Source organism: Pseudophryne corroboree, chromosome 1, assembly GCF_028390025.1.
Source record: "Pseudophryne corroboree isolate aPseCor3 chromosome 1, aPseCor3.hap2, whole genome shotgun sequence".
In the NCBI taxonomy this organism is placed as follows: domain Eukaryota; kingdom Metazoa; phylum Chordata; class Amphibia; order Anura; family Myobatrachidae; genus Pseudophryne; species Pseudophryne corroboree.
In genome coordinates this window covers 705627266-705642342 of record NC_086444.1, presented here as the reverse complement: position 1 = coordinate 705642342, position 15077 = coordinate 705627266, and the positions used below count along the sequence as shown (strand labels likewise).

At 47.5% G+C, this 15077-nt stretch overlaps 1 protein-coding gene across 3 annotated transcripts in view; it reads right to left on the bottom strand.

Moving 5' to 3' along the window:
- The window catches only part of CREB3L3 (cAMP responsive element binding protein 3 like 3), a 330836-nt gene that overhangs the window by 220812 nt on the left and 94947 nt on the right, over positions 1 to 15077 (bottom strand). The window lies entirely within an intron of this gene.

The following is a 15077-nucleotide window of genomic DNA, read 5'->3' as shown; positions in this document are numbered from 1 at the left end:
CATACAGTACCGGATCCAATAGAACCACTCGTGTTGCATACCACAGCATTTAAATGTTCGGAATGGAGTCTGGGAAAAGAGTTTGAAGCTTAGACTTTGTGCTTTGTATCCAGCTCCTTATTCAGAAAATGTAAGTTTATGACCTTCTAGTTATAACTGAAACTGACAGATATTGGAGCGAGAAACCATTATTATCATTTATTTTAAGGTGCCACAAAACAGACAGTCCATATAACAAATCATACAGCAAACAAATCATACATAAAGTTAGGGGATCGTATCGGGATCCTGATGCTTGGGATATAGGCAGTCATAATACTGACAGTGGCACACCAGTGCTCAGGATCCCGACACATACTGGGTGAATATGCTATCTCTAATACTCAAACCCCCTAAGTAGAGACGAGTGGGTTCGGTTCCCTGAGAACCGAACCCTACTGAACTTCACTACCCGTGCCCGGATTCGAGCCCGGCTCAGGTTTTTCCGCTTGACCCGGAAACCAGAACGAGGCAAAACGTCATCATCCCACTGTCAGATTCTTGCGGGGTTTGGATCCCATAAAAGGAGCCGTGCGTTGCCGCCATTTTCACTCCGGCATTGGAGAGTGTAGCGAGAGGGCGTGTCTCCGTCCTCAGTGTCTGTGCAGGATGGAAAGTGGGGTGACGATTCCAGTGCTGTCTTGTGCTGCTCAGTCCAGTGTAGTGTCTTATGCTGCATCAGTCCAGTCACAGTGGTGGTGTCCTCTGCTGCCATATGTCCAGTGTAGCTGTGTAAGTCCAGTCCAGTGGTGGTGTGTTGTCCTGCATCAGTCCAGTGTAGTGTCTTGTGCTGCATCATTCCAGTCACAGTGGTGGTGTCCTCTGCTGCCATATGTCCAGTGTAGCTGTGTAAGTCCAGTCCAGTGGTGCTGTGTTGTCCTGCATCAGTACAGTGGCAGTGTCTTGTGCTGCATCAGTCCATTCACAGTGGTGGTGTCCTCTGCTGCCATATGTCCAGTGCTGTATAACTCCAGTCCAGTGGTGCTGTGTTGTGCTGCATCAGTCCAGTGGTGGTGTTTTGTGCTGGATCAGTCCAGTCACAGTGGTGGTGTCCTCTGCTGCCATATGTCCAGTGCTACTGTATAAGTCCAGTCCATTGCAGTGGTGCTGTGTTGTCCTTCATCAGTCCAGTGGTGGTGTCCCTGTGCTGCTGTATAAGTCCAGTGGTACTGCCGTATATATGTCCAGTGGTACTGCCATATATGTCCAGTGATACTGCCGTATATGTCCAGTGATACTGCATTATAAGTCCAGTGATACTGCCGTATAGGTCCAGTGGTACTGGCGTATAAATTCAGTCCAGTGATACTGCCTTATAAGTCCAGTGATACTGCCGTATATGTCCAGTGGTACTGTCATATAAATCCAGTGATACTGCCGTATATGTCCAGTGATACTGATGTATAAATCAAGTCCAGTGATACTGCCGTATAAGTCCAGTGGTACTGCCGTATAAGTCCAGTGGTACTGCCGTATAAATCCAGTGATACTGCCGTATAAATCCAGTGATACTGCCATATATGTCCAGTGGTACTGCCATATAAATCCAGTCCAGCGATACTGCCGTATATGTCCAGTGGTACTGTCACATAATTCCAGTGATACTGTCGTATATGTCCAGTGGTACTGGTGCATAAATCCAGTGATACTGCCATACAAGTACAGTGATACTGCCATATAAATCCAGTCCAGTGGTACTGCTGTATAATTCCAGTGATACTTCCATATAAATCCAGTGGTACTGCTGTATAATCCGGTGATACTGCTGTATATGTCCACTGGTACTGCCGTATTAGTCCAGTGGTACTGCCATATAATTCCAGAGATACTGCCGTATATGTCTAGTGATACTGCCGTATAATTCCAGTGGTACTGCCGTATAAGTCCAGTGGTACTGACGTATAAATCCAGTGATACTGCCGTATAATTCCAGTGGTACTGCCGTATAAGTCCAGTGGTACTGACGTATAAATCCAGTGATACTGCCGTATAATTCCAGTGGTACTGCCGTATAAGTCTAGTGAAACTGCCGTATAAATCCAGCCCAGTGGTACTGCCGTATAAGTCCAGCGGTACTGCCATATAATTCCAGTGATACTGCCATATATCTCCAGTGGTACTGGTGTATAAATCCAATCCAGTGATACTGCCGTATAAATCCAGTGATACTGCCGTATATGTCCAGTGGTACTGCCGTATAATTCCAGTGGTACTGCCGTATAAATCCAGTCCAGTGGTGCTGCCATATAAGTTCAGTGGTGCTGTCTTGTGCTGTATATTATTTACTCCAAATAAAGGGATTATTAATATTTAATCCAAATTATTTTTACAGGGTTTGCCCTGTGTGGTGTAGAGGTACGCTTTCCTTTGCTGTATTTTGTTATATAACTCCAGAAAAATAATGGAGAGCAAAAATTTGGAGGATAAAATAAGGAAAGAACAAGAACCACTTCCTCCTACTGCTGCTGCTGCTGCTGGGAGTCTATCATCATCCCAGAGGGGAAGTCGGAAGACCACTTTTACTACCTCAACTAAGCAAATGACTGTCCATCAGTCCTTTGTGAGGAAGATAAAATATGACAGCAGTCATCCTGTTGCAAAGCAGATAACTGAGGCCTTGACAGCTATGTTGGTGTTAGACATGCGTCCGGTATCCGCCATTAGTACAGTGGGACTGCAGTGCCAACCCTAGATGGGCCAGGTGTTTGTGCCGCACACTTGTATCGCTTAGCTTAGCCATACAGCTACCTCATAGCACCTCTTTTACTTCTTTACATGATGTGCTGTTTGGGGACTAGTTTTTTTTAAGTGCCATCCTGTCTGCAACTGCAGTGCCACTCCTAGATGGGCCAGGTGTTTTTTGCCGCACACTTGTGTCGCTTAGCTTAGCCATACATCTACCTCATTGCACCTCTTTTACTTCTTTGCATGATGTGCTGTTTGGGGATTTTTTTTTTAAGTGCCATCCTGTCTGCCACTGCAGTGCCACTCCTAGATGAGCCAGGTGTTTGTGCCGCACACTTGTGTTGCTTAGCTTAGTCTTGTCAGCGTCCGGAGTCTTACCGGTACGCTGGGGCCGCAGGGCTGGCTTCTCTGGCGGTGTGCGGGCAGCGGCGGATGTGGGCTGCTGCGCCGGGTCCGTGGGCAGCAGTGGCGGCGGGGAGGGGATCCGCTCGTGGCGGCGGGACGCCGCTACTGCTGGTTGCTCTTGTTGAGCCGTTGCTAGGAGACCAGAGGCAGTGAGCAATGTGGCTTTGCAGAAAGGTCTGCATTACTGGGCGCCGCCATGTTGGGGACCAAGTTTTAAGCATAGTTCCTGTTTCCTGTTTCTTCCAGCCAATCCAGGGGAAGCTCTCCCTATAAAAGGGGGCTGGTTTAGGACAGGGACACCAGTGCTTCAAGTTAGCGGTCTCTCCAAAAAGATCAAAGATGACCTCGCAACTCAGGACGTACCTGATAAGTTGGATAAATTAATTTCTTTATGCAATAAATTAGACCTGAGGTACAGAGAACGCTGTATGGAGAGGTCGCGGTCAGATCGCCCTAAGCCTAGAGTTGTTCTTCCACCAACATCATTATCACCAACTGTGGAAGAACCCATGCAGATCAATCGCTCCCGCCTCTCCAACGAAGAACGTCAGAGATGGCGACAAGGGAACCTCTGCTTGTATTGTGGTGCATCTGATCACTTACTAGTACCACTTCCACGTTTGCATTTGCCATATCCCAGTAAGTTCGATGGGAATCCAAAACAATGCCGCAGGTTTCTTAACCAATGCGAAATCCAGTTCGAACTACAGTCGGCCAACTTCCCATCAGCACGAACCAAAGTAGCTTATATAATTTCTTTACTTACCGGGCAAGCGTTGGAATGGACTTCACCCTTGTGGGAGAGGATGGATCCCATCCTGTCTAAATATTCAGAATTCGTGGCCACCTTTCGAAGAATCTTTGACGAAGCGGGCAGGTTTTCTGCAGCCTCATTGGAGATCCTGCGTCAGTGCATGCGTACGTACGGTCAGTCAGTACGTGATCCAGTTTCGTACTCTCTCCTCAGAACTGAACTGGAACGAGGAGGCTCTCATTGCAGCTTTCTGGAGCGGTCTCTCCAAAAAGATCAAAGATGACCTCGCAACTCAGGACGTACCTGATAAGTTGGATAAATTAATTTCTTTATGCAATAAATTAGACCTGAGGTACAGAGAACGCTGTATGGAGAGGTTGCGGTCAGATCGCCCTAAGCCTAGAGTTGTTCTTCCACCAACATCATTATCACCAACTGTGGAAGAACCCATGCAGATCAATCGCTCCCGCCTCTCCAACGAAGAACGTCAGAGATGGCTACAAGGGAACCTCTGCTTGTATTGTGGTGCATCTGATCACTTACCAGTACCACTTCCACGTTTGCATTTGTCATATCCCAGTAAGTTCGATGGGAATCCAAAACAATGCCGCAGGTTTCTTAACCAATGCGAAATCCAGTTCGAACTACAGTCGGCCAACTTCCCGTCAGCACGAACCAAAGTAGCTTATATAATTTCTTTACTTACCGGGCAAGCGTTGGAATGGACTTCACCCTTGTGGGAGAGGATGGATCCCATCCTGTCTAACTATTCAGAATTCGTGGCCACCTTTCGAAGAATCTTTGACGAAGCGGGCAGGACTTCTGCCGCCTCATTGGAGATCCTGCGTCAGTGCATGCGTACGGTCAGTCTGTACGTGATCCAGTTTCGTACTCTCTCCTCAGAACTGAACTGGAACGAGGAGGCTCTCATTGCAGCTTTCTGGAGCGGTCTCTCCAAAAAGATCAAAGATGACCTCGCAACTCAGGATGTACCTGATAAGTTGGATAAATTAATTTCTTTATGCAATAAATTAGACCTGAGGTACAGAGAATGCTGTATGGTGAGGTCGCGGTCAGATCGCCCTAAGCCTAGAGTTGTTCTTCCACCAACACCATTATCACCAACTGTGGAAGAACCCATGCAGATCAATCGCTCCCGCCTCTCCAACGAAGAACGTCAGAGATGGCGACAAGGGAACCTCTGCTTGTATTGTGGTGCATCTGATCACTTTGTCAAAACTTGCAATCTACATCCGGGAATCGCCCACTCCTAGCTTGTGCTGGAGAGGTCAAGCTAGGAGAATTCTCAGAATTACATACCAAGAAAGAGTCTGTCTTGTTAACCCAATTGGAGCTCCCTTCTTCTTCTCTTCTCATCCCTGCACTACTCGACTCTGGAGCCACCGAAAGCTTCATTACATCAGCTCTGGTCAAACAATCTGTGTCACGATCCGGGTAATTTCTCATCAATACTTACCTTCTAAATGCCTCCTGAGACTGTCCCAGCCTTCCAAGCCCGGATTCCATCTGTGCTGTCTGCGTGCAGCACGTTGCATCCTATTGTCTCAGGTCTCCTCACTGTGATTCTGGCAGCATCAGGGTTAAATTTCACATGCAGGTTACAAACAGACTTTCCCTCCAAAAGCTAACATGGGCACAGCCATGTTTTCCTGATCACATGTTACCTTTCAGCCTATCAGCTGCACTGATTACCCAGCAGCTGCACTCTGGACTCTGGTTAATTGCCTAACCAATACCTACTTCCCAGCAGGTATAAATATCCTGTTCCTGGGTGGGAAGTTGTCAGTGCTTTCATTGTCTTCAGTGATTCCAGCCTGTAAGCTTCACTACAGACTTTCTCCTGTGATTCCATTCTGCAGTTCAGCCTGACTCCCTGGTCATTACACTCTGCAGTGTAACCCGACTCTCCAGAGATTAACCCTCTATAGTCTACCCTGATTCACCTGTGTCTGAACTCTGGCTTTCCAGTAGCCATCCTTCATTTCTCAACTTCCAGCGCACTCCAGCTTCATTTCTCATCTACCTGCGAACCCCAGCTTCATTTCTCATCTTCCAGCGAACCCTAGCTTCATTTTTACTTTACAGAACTTTCCTCCACATTCCAGACTACTGGTTTTAACCAGTTGTGCACCAAATTACCACTTGTGACATTCTATTATTTCTTTTGCACGTTATATGACTTTTTATGTAATAAAACCACTGAAAGAGATTTCCAGTTTTCGTGGTCACACCTTCGGGCTCTACATAGTGCTACCTTGCATATGTCTAGGAGTCTACTCGCTCCTCCCACATTCCGGTACCCATCAGCCCATACAACTGAGGCTCCCAGTCACCATCACCAGCCCTCAGTTGTGACAACCTGGAATACAAACGGTTCCTTTGGATCGTACCATTTCTGTTACTGCGGTGGATGGAAGTTATATCCCTGAGGGTATTGTATCCTTTCGTACTATCCCTCTCAAGATGAAGGTCTGAGTTCTTCATTCAGAAAAAAATCTCTTTCCTTGTAATTCCTAAAGCCTCTCATGAACTGATCCTAGGGTTTCCATGGTTAATTAGGCACAGTCCCCACATAGACTGGCAAACTATGGATGTTCTCTCTTGGGGACAAGACTGCTTCCAAAACTGTTTACCTTCAGTAAGACCTCTCTGTTCTTCCAGTCCTTCCAGCCTTCCTGTGGAATACCAAGCCTTTCAAGATGTTTTCAGTAAGCATGGGGCAGACACCTTGTCCCCGCATCATACTTGGGATTGTCCCATTGAGCTAGTACCTGGTAAGACTCCTCCCCGAGGTCGAATCTACCATCTCTCACTTCCCGAGACACAGGCCACGTCGGAGTATATCCGGGAGAACTTGGATAAAGGGTTCATCAGGTCTTCCACATCTCCGGCCGGGGCGGGTTTTGTCTTCGTCAAAAAGAAGGATGGGGGTTTGCGTCTCTGTATTGACTATAGAGGTCTCAATGACATAACAATTAAGAAAAGATATCCGTTACCCCTGATTCCAGAACTGTTCGACCGTGTTAAAAGAGGTACTGTATTTACTAAGCTGGACTTACGGGGGGCCTACAATCTTATACGTATTCGCCCAGGTGATGAATGGAAGACGGCATTTAATACCCGCAAAGGCAATTACGAATACCAGGTAATGCCTTTTGGCCTATGTAACGCCCCAGCTGTCTTTCAAGAGTTCGTTAACGAAATCTTCAGAGACCTCCTCTATGACTGCTTGGTAGTGTATCTGGATGACATCCTCATTTTTTCTAGGGATCTGAAGACCCATCGGGAACAAGTCAGAGAAGTGCTAACTCGTTTACGAAGGAATCAATTATTCTGTAAATTAGAGAAGTGCACCTTCGAAGTACCCACGATTCCATTCCTCGGTTACATTCTTTCAGGGCAGAGGTTACAGATGGATCCCGCTAAAGTCCAGGCGATTCAGGATTGGGCACTTCCAGCTACCCTTAAAGGAGTTCAACGTTTCCTGGGTTTCGCTAACTTCTACCGAAGATTCATTAAAAATTATTCTTCTGTCATAGCTCCCATAACCGCATTAACTAGGAAAGGAGCCGATCCTGCCAAGTGGTCTCCGGAGGCTTTGGAAGCCTTTTCGTCTTTAAAAGAGGCCTTCATGACCGCACCAGTTCTTCGACAACCTGATCTCAGCCGTCCGTTCTTGGTGGAGGTTGATGCCTCTACTGTAGAAGTAGGAGCAGTATTATCCCAGCTCTTCGAGGACAAGAAGGTCCATCCTTGTGCGTTCTTCTCGCAAAGATTTCCCCCCGCTGAACAGAATTACGCTATTGGGGAACAGGAATTACTGGTGATTAAGTTGGCCTTTGAGGAGTGGAGGTATTTGTTGGAGGGATCTCAGCATCCAATCTCGGTAACCACGGATCACAAGAACCTCCTGTATCTACAGTTAGCCCAATGTCTGAACCCATGCCAAGCAAGATGGGCACTCTTCTTTACCCATTTTAACTTTAAACTTAGCTACCGACCAGGTTCCCTCAACAAAAAGTCAGATGCATTATCTCGCTCCCTAAGTTCTGAAGAACCCTCTGACCGTTCAAAAGAGCAATTCATCCTGGAATCCACCTCTTTTTCAGCAACTAATACCTCTCCACTTTCTCCTCCAGGAAAGTCGGAAGACCACTTTTACTACTTCAACTAAGCAAATGACTGTCCAACAGTCCTTTGTGAGGAAGATAAAATATGACAACAGTCATCCTGTTGCAAAGCGGATAACTGAGGCCTTGACAGCTATGTTGGTGTTAGACATGCGTCCGGTATCCGCCATTAGTACAGTGGGACTGCAGTGCCAACCCTAGATGGGCCAGGTGTTTGTGCCGCACACTTGTATCGCTTAGCTTAGCCATACAGCTACCTCATAGCACCTCTTTTACTTCTTTACATGATGTGCTGTTTGGGGACTAGTTTTTTTTAAGTGCCATCCTGTCTGCAACTGCAGTGCCACTCCTAGATGGGCCAGGTGGTTTTGCCGCACACTTGTGTCGCTTAGCTTAGCCATACATCTACCTCATTGCACCTCTTTTACTTCTTTGCATGATGTGCTGTTTGGGGATTTTTTTTTTAAGTGCCATCCTGTCTGCCACTGCAGTGCCACTCCTAGATGAGCCAGGTGTTTGTGCCGCACACTTGTGTTGCTTAGCTTAGTCTTGTCAGCGTCCAGAGTCTTACCGGTACGCTGGGGCCGCGGGGCTGGCTTCTCTGGTGGTGTGCGGGCAGCGGCGGATGTGGGCTTCTGCGCGGGTCCGTGGGCAGCAGTGACGGCGGTGAGGGGATCCGCTCGTGGCGGCGGGACGCCGCTACTGCTGGTTGCTCTTGTTGAGCCGTTGCTAGGAGACCAGAGGCGGTGAGCAATGTGGCTTTGCAGAAAGGTCTGCATTACTGGGCGCCGCCATGTTGGAGACCAAGTTTTAAGCATAGTTCCTGTTTCCTGTTTCTTCCAGCCAATCCAGGGGAAGCTCTCCCTATAAAAGGGGGCTGGTTTAGGACAGGGACACCAGTGCTTCAAGTTACAACCCTGTTGTAGGTGCTTTAGCATGTGCTCCCAGGATCCTTGTCGTATTCTGGTTACTCCTGCTCCTGCTTGGTCGGTTCCCTATTGCTGCTGCAGTCCTGCCGTTCCTAACCAGCTACTGCCTGTGGAAGCGCTCCTGGAAAACCCGGTCCAGTAAGACTTTTTGGGCACAGTCGGCCCCGGGTCTTCTGCCTCTTCTTTCAAGCCACACTCCACAGATCTACTTCACCAGCCACGTCTTTGTACCACCAACCACAACCTGCAGATTGTTATCTTCAGCCTCATCCTCCAAACCACAGTCCACAGTCCTTGTCTCCAGCCACGTCTTTAACCACCATCCACAGTTCCGCAGTTCATTATTCACAACCTCGTTTTTCAAGCCACAACCTGCAGTTCTTTATCCGCAACTACGTTCTTTAACCATTGTGCTCCAGCCACAGTTCTCTACCTCAGCCCTGTACATAATAAATACTATTTATTGACTTTCAACCCCGCCTACGTTCTTCATTGCTCCGTGTCCCATGCGAAGGAACTATATCCAACCCCCTCATCTTGTTCACCCACAGCCATCTACCTCCTCGGGCAAGTCTCAGCTGCCGGATCCTCAAACTTTGCTAGACGTGACAGTAAGCACTGGCCCAATGGATTCGACGGGTGATCAGGCCTCAGGAGGGGATTCAACTGCAGATATCTGGTCTCGCTTAAGTAAGCAGGAGGCCACACAATCTCAAATTGTGCAGTTCATGCAGAATATGTCAGAACGTCTCGACTCTCACTGTGCTGCCATGACGGCCCCTCAAGTATCTACAGCTGCTCCCACATTAGCACCTCCGGTCCCGCTTCCTCCTGTACCAGTACCACTTCCACGTTTGCATTTGCCATATCCCAGTAAGTTCGATGGGAATCCAAAACAATGCCGCAGGTTTCTTAACCAATGCGAAATCCAGTTCGAACTACAGTCGGCCAACTTCCCATCAGCACGAACCAAAGTAGCTTATATAATTTCTTTACTTACCGGGCAAGCGTTGGAATGGACTTCACCCTTGTGGGAGAGGATGGATCCCATCCTGTCTAACTATTCAGAATTCGTGGCCACCTTTCGAAGAATCTTTGACGAAGCGGGCAGGACTTCTGCCGCCTCATTGGAGATCCTGCGTCAGTGCATGCGTACGGTCAGTCAGTACGTGATCCAGTTTCGTACTCTCTCCTCAGAACTGAACTGGAACGAGGAGGCTCTCATTGCAGCTTTCTGGAGCGGTCTCTCCAAAAAGATCAAAGATGACCTCGCAACTCAGGACGTACCTGATAAGTTGGATAAATTAATTTCTTTATGCAATAAATTAGACCTGAGGTACAGAGTACGCTGTATGGTGAGGTCGCGGTCAGATCGCCCTAAGCCTAGAGTTGTTCTTCTACCAACATCATTATCACCAACTGTGGAAGAACCCATGCAGATCAATCGCTCCCGCCTCTCCAACGAAGAACGTCAGAGATGGCGACAAGGGAACCTCTGCTTGTATTGTGGTGCATCTGATCACTTTGTCAAAACTTGCAATCTACGTCCGGGAAACGCCCGCTCCTAGCTTGTGCTGGAGAGGTCAAGCTAGGAGAATTATCAGAATTACATACCAAGAAAGAGTCTGTCTTGTTAACCCAATTGGAGCTCCCTTCTTCTTCTCTTCTCATCCCTGCACTACTCGACTCTGGAGCCGCCGAAAGCTTCATTACATCAGCTCTGGTCAAACAATCTGTGTCACGATTCGGGTAATTTCTCATCAATACTTACCTTCTAAATGCCTCCTGAGACTGTCCCAGCGTTCCAAGCCCGGATTCCATCTGTGCTGTCTGCGTGCAGCACGTTGCATCTTATTATCTCAGGTCTCCTCACTGTGATTCTGGCAGCATCAGGGTTAAATTTCACATGCAGGTTACAAACAGACTTTCCCTCCAAAAGCTAACATGGGCACAGCCATATTTTCCTGATCACATGTTACCTTTCAGCCTATCAGCTGCACTTTGCTCTCAGCCTGATTACCCAGCAGCTGCACTCTGGACTCTGGTTATTTGCCCAACCAATACCTACTTCCCAGCAGGTGTAAATATTCTGTTCCTGGGCTGGAAAGTTGTCAGTGCTTTCATTGTCTTCAGTGATTCCAGCCTGTAAGCTTCACTACAGACTTTCTCCTGTGATTCCATTCTGCAGTTCAGCCTGACTCCCTGGTCATTACACTCTGCAGTGTAACCCGACTCTCCAGAGATTAACCCTCTACAGTCTACTCTGATTCACCTGTAGGTATGGATAGAAAGTCACAATTGCGCACACGTGGCTGCTTTTCTCAGTGAAGGAAATTAAGTTCCACCAACACTTCACAGATATAAACAAACAAAGATAGAAAACCTCCACATAGAATAGCGCACACAGAGGATACTTATTAATTTGATGAATATTTCAATGGTCTTTCAGAGGATTTGTATAACCTCAAAAGGAAACAAAAATACAATATAGTGTTATATCTCTATGACATTTCTTATAAGTCTTTATGAGGAAACTCGTACCCTTAAATTTGTCTATCAGGTTAATGATAGACAAAAAAGCATCTGAGACTCAGGATAATCCCACAGGGTTCCTCCTCTCAATAGACCCTCCTTCAGAACCTTCCAACAGTAACTCCTCCGGATTCCACATGTGAAAACAGAAAATCACCACCATAGTGTAAAACCATAACATTTATTTTCACAGACAAAGATAAAAATTAGCCTCCCACCCTTGTAGGTGGTCTACTAACAGCAAGTAGACAAAAACAGCTTAAAATTGGCCAAGTTGTTAAAACTGCAAATACAGGACTCCTACCAGATGGAATAGTCTACCCTATAAAAGTAGACTTTATCACAGGATTACTGAAGAGACCTCAGGCGTCCCTGGAAACAGTCCTTCGTCCTGGGTAGTGATCCTCCGATTGCAGTGCCCCTCCTCACCTAGGTCACAGACAAATCACAGACAGGCGGAACATCTACCATCCCAGAGACCTGCACTTCCGGCTCGATCGCGCCACCAACAACTTCCGCTGGACGCAGTGGTAAAACGGCGCTACAACATCAGAGACTCCACATCAGCTAGTGTTCCCCGCTCCCCGCAGCGGAAGCATACGGAAACACACACGTGGAGCCACAGGAGGGACGGAACAACACCATCTCCGTGTAAATAGGGTAAGATAGGGAAAGTTACATCTGATCCACTCCCTCACTGTCCAACTAAAAACCTGCTCCAAAAGGAGCTGTAAACATTGAGTTTCTAACCAAACTTTTTCTCCACAGGTGCCATGCACATTTAACTTTTATTTATTTTTATCTTTTATTTTTTATTTTATTTTTTATTTTATTTTTTATCTCTTATTTTTTCCTATCTAAGCATAAGCGCTCATTCATTTTAACTAAATCTATACCTTGCGGCAACAATATGTGAGAGTGTATGCAAAGTATCGGTGCCCTTTGTGTACACTTTTGGTGCCAATCTGCTATGACCTGCTAGCCTGTGAGCATGTGAAAACCATATCAAGCCCCCAATTGTAAAAGCTGATTTACATACAGGACTAAAAGCAACACTTTAAAAATACATTCAATACACTTTAAAATGGAGCCGCTGCGGCCGCTGTGATCAAAACTTAGCCTACGTACTTTGTACACCGTTAGCGTGCAAAGCCCTGTACCGTGTACGCACTTTGCGTACAAACGCCGTGCTGGCCGTACAAAGTACTTGCAGCGCGTACACACCCAAAGTCACGCCGTCAGCACTTTGCAGCTACACGTGTGACTGAAATACACTTATAACCTTAGCAGAGAAAAGAGACACGACACCAGATTGTATTTAAGATGCTGGGTTTCTACACACCAACATATAATTGCTGAAAGGGGGTTACAATAACAAACAATACAATAGAAAAATGGCTACAGTCAATGGTACATACGTATTGGTTTCGCCTGCGCTTCCCGGTCCGGTCCTCTGTCATCAAGGTAGATGACCTTCAGAGTCTGTGTGAGACCTGGCCTGCAGCTGGCTATTTATACATTTGTCCAAAACCTAACACAATGGAAACTGTAATCTCTTTGTCCATTGGACACAGGGATGGTCATTTACAGTACAGGAGAGGTCATAGGTCAGTTTGAATAGGTGGGCGATGTCTGTGTTAGGAATGTCTGTGTGTTTGTGTTGCCTTGCATTGTCTCATTCCTGCCTCTAGGGGTCTCACTTGCTGCCTTAGGTCTGAATGGCAGTTGCACACTCTGTCCCAGCAGGTTGATTACCTTATTGTGAGCAGCTGTGGCCAACACCTTGTGCTGCTATTTAGCTCCAGCTCTCCAGCATTCATGTGCAGATCATTGTGGTTCCGTCTGGAGTGTGACTAGGCTCTCTCCAGTTATCCTGTCCTGCTTCTGCCATACCTACATCTTGGAGACATTTCCTGCAGTTTGCCGTTACACATGCCTTGCTTCAAGACTTCTAACCCTGCTGGATCAACATCTGCATTCCTGTATTATTATTTGCAGTCTGTTTCCACCCCTGCCTGATTACTACGTTTTGGTATGTTATTTTCCCCCTGCTTGGTTTAAACCCGGATTTCTTCATGTTTATTTCACCTCTGTAATTAACCTGGACTATACCTATATTCGAGCATAATCATCCTCCCTGTTTCTATAACAAGCCATTACAATTATCTGGGAATATTGTGTTCTGTTCCATGTTAATCAAGGATCCAGTTTCTGTATGCTGATATTTTACTGGTTCTTTTCTACAATAAACCTTGTTTTAATTTTCACCTGGCTTCAGCTGACCTCATTTCAGGTATGCACACACAGAGAAACCTAGTAATCCTAACAGAATGATCTGCCCAAATAAATGTGTGCAGGAGTTTGAGGTATAGCTGAATTTCATAAAATGGCTTCATTTTAAAAAAAATTCCCTGCCTCTCGAGTTTATGCCGTTCGTGGGTTTTACATTGCTAGTGGATTTCAGAGAGAAACTGGAGAATATTCAAACCCTGTCTTCAGAGATAATGTCTGCTCTGCCTGAATATTCAATAAGATTACCAGTTCCCTTTAAGGAGACGCAGGGGAAAAGGGAAAAATATGAGTCTGGTGCTCTCAATTCTGGCTGCTGTTTTCCAATCCCAAGCAAAGGCAAGTTCTGGAGCTCTCCACGACCCAGCCTCTCTGAGGACGAAAAAAGACACAGAAGGGATAAAAAACTTTGTTTTTGTTGCGGCAGGTCTGGACATTTTATTAAATTATGACCTGCTCGCAAACCTAAAAAGAGCTTTTCTCATTCTGCCATAGTGCCTAATTCTGCTCCGTTATGCCACTGTGGTGCTCAAATTTCAAAAGGAGGGGTGTCCGGCCAAGCGACCCCAGGAGGGGTGTCCGGCCAAGCGACCCCAGGAGGGGTGTCCGGCCAAGCGACCCCAGGAGAGGTGTCCGGCCCAGCGACCCCAGGAGAGGTGTCCGGCCCAGCGACCCCAGGAGAGGTGTCCGGCCCAGCGACCCCAGGAGGGGTGTCCGGCCCAGCGACCCCAGGAGGGGATAAGGACTCTACTGCCCTTGCTTTTGGGCATGAGGACTCTACTGCCCTTGCCTTTGGGCATGAGGACTCTGCTGCCCTTGCCTTTGGGCATGAGGACTCTGCTGCCCTTGCCTTTGGGCATGAGGACTCTGCTGCCCTTGCCTTTGGGCATGAGGACTCTACTGCCCTTGCCTTCGGGCATGAGGACTCTGCTGCCCTTGCCTTCGGGCATGAGGTCCCTGCTGCCCTTGCCTTCGGGCATGAGGTCCCTGCTGCCCTTGCCTTCGGGCATGAGGTCCCTGCTGCCCTTGCCTTCGGGCATGAGGTCCCTGCTGCCCTTGCCTTCGGGCATGAGGTCCCTGCTGCCCTTGCCTTCGGGCATGAGGTCCCTGCTGCCCTTGCCTTCGGGCATGAGGTCCCTGCTGCCCTTGTCTTCGGGCATGAGGTCCCTGCTGCCCTTGCCTTCGGGCATGAGGTCCCTGCTGCCCTTGCCTCACGGCATGAGGTCCCTGCTGCCCTTGCCTCACGGCATGAGGTCCCTACTGCCCTTGCCTCACGGCATGAGGTCCCTACTG